Below are 5,408 nucleotides of genomic sequence, written 5' to 3'. Positions count from 1 at the left end.
AACACTATGCATAAGGAGCAAAAGGCGCAAGACCCCGATATGAAGTGGGGCTCACCAATTCAGCTGGGAAAATGGTGTACAACTATCACTAATCGATGCTGCCAACTATGGAACAACCTGTATCCATTAAAGATGCAGCGTCACCGGAAAAAGGTAAGTTATTACATATGGAATAGTAATACTAGGTAAGACCAAACACCCTCTCGATGAATTGAGTAATAGTACAAGGAGAAAGAAACATGGAATCAATACGAGCCTCAAACAATATTAAAGCGTCAAATTAAGAGAAAGATAAATTTTCAAGTAAATATCAGTATTTTTAAGTTGGGAGATCTTTAGTACCCTTACACCACCGTGCTTTTAGCATGGAGACCGATCTTGGTCCGATCGGCTAAGCTGTCTCACTCCAAGACATCATCTTCCGCTAGCAAGCTAAGCTTTCTCATGACAATGCCGCGTGGGTCGACATCATCTTCCACTAGCAATCATCTCATCCCAATTAAGGATAATAATCTCAACATATCAATCTCATACCTATTAAGGGGAATAATCTCAACACATCAATACAGGGATTTACCCCTCAATCACCTCTACACTGCCACGTGTAGTTTCGGGGTTAGTTTATTTCAACCTACCCTTCCTAAATGACTAACGACACTCCCAGAATATTTATTATATAAAGGAGTTAAAACTAATTTCATAAACTTTCTCACATCCTTTCATTTCACTGGTACTATTGGCAACAAGTGTAATTCTCATTCGTGGCACGATGGCCACATTTTATATCTCGTACTCACTTCTTTCACTTTCAAGCAACATCATAGGTTATCAACTATAAGAGCATTTTTAATAAAGACTTTATGTACGTATATAAGCAATAGGAGTCTTCAGCACATTGAGGTTTTCTTCCAAAATTATGCCTAATAAACATGCAACTGAAACATTATTTTAAATCATAACATTTTGATACATCGGTCATACTTGAATACATTCCCGAATGAGAACATAATATGATAGGGGAAATTGGAACACCTTTTGAGTATATATCTTTCGAAACAAACCTTATTTTGAATAATCGAATTTATTAGGAATTACTCGAAACATGAAAAATAAGAACTTGGGCCAATCACACTTGAAACTTACGAGAACATCAGGGAATTCGACTCTACAAATGGAGTTTAGCCAACATACCTCACTTTAGATTTCCTTAGATTACTACAATGTTCTGAAACTTTTAGCGACTCCAATAAACTAGAGATCTGACAAAGTTGAACCATAATTAGGAAGGGATTCACGAGTTCAGCTTATTTAGACATTTTATGAAGCACTAGGTGTGCAATTGGACTACAAGGTTTCTATGGTGGATTTCCTTCATCCCACAACCCATTGTTCACCCATTTTAGTTCAACAACCTCCCCACCACCCTTGTTGGTAGATGAATGCACAAAGAACAACTCCCACACCCAAGAATTATACTTCTCATTTCCTACTTTTAGTCCAATTCCAAAATTGAGGGCTAGAGGGTAGAACCTTACCTCTTAAATGGAGAATGTGTGAGTTCCTCCATTGAATTTCCAAAGCACGAGCAATAAATTGAAGTATGGAGAAGTTAGTGCCCTTCCTTCTCTCTCTAGATCCCTTCCTCTCTATCTAAAATACCAGTTTTTAGCTTCCAAATGACCCCCTAATGTCTTTTAATAAAATGGGGTCGGTGAAAGGCCCCATAAAATCTCACCTAAAACCTAGGGTTTCATGACGTCGAGGTAGAGTAATGTGATTCAGGCTGTGAAAAAAGTTAAGGTTATTAAAAATCGGTAGAAAACTGCTTAGAGTCGTCAGAAGTCCTATTCGGATGTTCGTCGTGGGGATTTGGAGTTCAAAGAGAATGATTGGGTATTCTTGAAGGTTTCCTCCATGAAGGGTAAAATGCGGTTTGGTATGAAAGGTAAATTGAGTCAAAGGTATGTCAGACCTTACAGAATCATTTAGAGAGTTGGTCAGGTGGCTTACAAACTTGAGCTACCTCTAGAGATGTCGTTGGTGCACCCGATATTTCATGGGTCTATGTTGAAGAAGGTAGTTGGAGGCCCGACACCCATTGTTCCGGTTGAGACTATTGAGGTTAATGAAGAATTGACTTATGAAGAAATTCCAGTTGCCATTCTTGATAGGCAAGTCTGAAAGCCAAGAAAGAGATGAAGAAGAAGTACCCTCATTTGTTTGAATAGTTATGTAATCATTTCTATGAAATTGTCCCTATGAATTATGTATCACTTGTACAGTTTATGCTAAGGGTGCTCCTTTCTTTTAATACATTGCTTATGAGGCCACAGTTAGTGTTGTTTTCATGTTATGTCGCATCGTTGAATTATGTATATGTTGTTAGGATTGGTTTCTGGGATTCTATGACAGGTGGATAAGCCTAGTTACAGGGGAATCTCTGTAGAAAATTTTGGAAATTTAAGGAGTTGGTCAAAATTTGGAATTGCTGGTGTGTGAAGTTATAGTTGGGTCACATTGGATGCTAATGGCGGATTTTGACCAACATTCAAGGACAAATCATCTTAGGCGGGGGATGATGTAAGGCCCCATAAAATTTCACCTAAAACTCGGGGTTTCGTGGCGCCGAGGTAGAGTAATACGATTGAGGGTTGTAGAAATTCATCGCGGCGAGCTTATTCGCCGCGGTACGGGCTTTTTGGGGTGTACAGTATGTCAGGGAGTTGAAGGAAAAAGTTTGCAGAACATGGCATTTCTGCAGTATCCTATGCGACCGCAGAACCACTTTGTAGGTCGCAGATCGACTGCGGAGTGAAGCAAAAATTGAGCCAAGTTTGAGGACTATTATGCAGCCGCATAACCACCGCACAATCCATCACAGAACCATCACGAGGATTTCCAAAGGGAGATTTTGCGGCGCATTATGCTACAACAGAACTAGTCTGCAGACCGAAGACCTGCCGCATACCTGACCCGAGCATCCAATTTTGGAGGGTGATTTTGCGGTCCCTTATGCGGACCGCATACCTATTCTGTGGTCCACTCTACGACCGTAGAGTTGAAGTCAGAGGTTCCATTTTTCCAATTTTATAACACGACCCTATTTCGATAAATAGATGTAAAGGACCATTTGTGTGGAGAAAAACTAATATTTTAGGGAGACAAAAAGGGTCTAGAGTGAGAGGGGGATTCTTAAACTAATTGTTCATCAATCCTTGCTCAAAAGTTGGAGAACTCACATGGAAAACTCACAAATTCTTCATCCAAGAGGTATTGTTCCATACCCTATTTTCAATTTCGAATTTTGGGTAGAAAATGGTTAATGGGGAGTGTGATTCTTGGGTGTGAGAGTGTTATTTATTCATGCATGTACTATCAAGGTTTGTGGGAAGTTTGTTGAGCTCAAATGGGTAGAATTTGGGTTGTGGGATGAAGGAATCCACCATAGGAGGACCTTGAAACCATAATGTTCACCTAATGTTTGTTAAAATGGTCAAATGAGCTGAAACCACGAAAAGCTTCCTAATTTGTATTCAATTTTGTTATATTTCCAAATAGATCGAAGTTGCTAATATTATCGGAACATTGTAGTAATTTAAGGAAGTTCAAAGCGAGGTATGTTGGCTAAACTTCTATCTTAGATTTGAATCCCACGATGTTATTGTAAGCACCGAGTTATTCATTATAAATTTGACAATTCTGAATAAGCTTTGTGTCGAAAGATGTATTTTCAAAACGTGTTCCAAAAGCTCTTATCTTATTGTGTTATCCTTCGGGAATGTGATCTAAGTATGGGTTGTGTGTTAACATGTTATGACTTCAAGTTGTGTTTCAAATTAAAACTATTATGTCAGATTGTGTAAGAAATCTCATTATGCCTAAGACTCTTATTTGCTCACATGTACTTAAAGTATTGAATAGAAATGCCTTCTTATTGATAATATATGACGATGTTTGAAAGTGAAAGAGGTGAGCATGAAATATGAAATACGGCCAATGTGCTAAAAATAATATTACATTTGGGGACACTAGTTCCAACGAAATGAAGAGACGTGTAAAAGACACTAAAGTTAGCTAAAAGTCCTTTAAATAATAAACACTTTGAGAGTATAGTTAGTCACCGAGGAAGGGTTGGTTGAAATAACCTAACCCCGAAAGTACACGTGCCAATGTAGGAATGGTTTATGATAATTCCCCTTATTTGGGATGAGATTGACGTGGAAAGATTATTCCTCTTTTATTGGGATAAGATGATTGCTAGAAAAGGGTGATGTCAATCCACACGACATTGTGGTGAGACGGCCTAGTCGGTCAGGTCGTGATCGGATGCCATGCCGCACACATGGTGGTGATTGTGCTTGAAATTGTGATATATATGGTGATTGAGATTGTGATTGAATGTCTTTGGGTGAGACGGCCTAGCCGATCGGGCCGTGATTGGAATCCGTGCTTAAGGTACAATGGTATATCGGTATTAAAGATCTCCCAACCTAAAATATGGAAATTTACTTAGAATCTTATCTTGCTCCTAACTTGATGTTTTAGTATTGTTTCAGGCTCCCATTGATTCTATGATTGTTTATCCATATATTATTACTTGTTCTATTATGAGAGTGTTTAGTCATACATACTAGTACTATTTCATATGTACTAATGTCCTTTTTGCCAGGGAGCTGCATTTTTAACGGATGCAAGTGGTTCCGCAGCAGGTGGCATTGATCAATGATAGCGGTAAATACTCTTCCCAGCAGGTTTGGTGAGCCCCACATAATTTTGGGGTCATCTATCCTTTGTTCCTCGTGTTTTGTGTTTGAGGTATAGCCGGTGCCTTGTTGCCGGCATTATCATAGTACTCTTTTGTATCTAATAAAGGCTCCATAGACACAATGTGGGTTATATATTGGTGTTGGGAAAGTCAAACTAGTTTTGTCATATTTGAATCATTTGTTCCACTTAAAACTGTGAAGGTATATGTATTTTTAGATTTAAAAATGGAGTAACAAATGGTAATGGAATTAGTGTTGTTCATGAAATCCTCTTAGTGCTTAATTAACAAAATATATCTTCTCTTTATTTATGGGTGAGTTGGGTAGAAGGCAATATAGCAGGCTTGCTCGGCCGGGTTATTTCGGTTGAGCGCTTGTCACGCTCCCCGAGGTCGGGGCGTGACTGTCGGGTTATAAAAAAAGAAAAATTGACCCTTCGAACTCAACTCTACGGCCGCAGTGTGTACGTCAGATAGAATAGGTATGCGATTCGCATAAGGGACCGCGAATTCATCCTCCAAAACTAGGTTGGTCGGGTTTGGTCTACGGTGAGTCTACAGTCCACAGACCAGTTATGCGGGGCAAAATGAACTAGAGAATCACACTCGAAATTTCTCATGTTGAATCTGAGAAATTTTTGTT

The sequence above is a fragment of the Nicotiana tabacum genome, chromosome 19, assembly GCF_000715075.1.
Source record: "Nicotiana tabacum cultivar K326 chromosome 19, ASM71507v2, whole genome shotgun sequence".
Lineage (NCBI taxonomy): Eukaryota > Viridiplantae > Streptophyta > Magnoliopsida > Solanales > Solanaceae > Nicotiana > Nicotiana tabacum.
Note: the sequence above shows the minus strand (reverse complement) of the source record.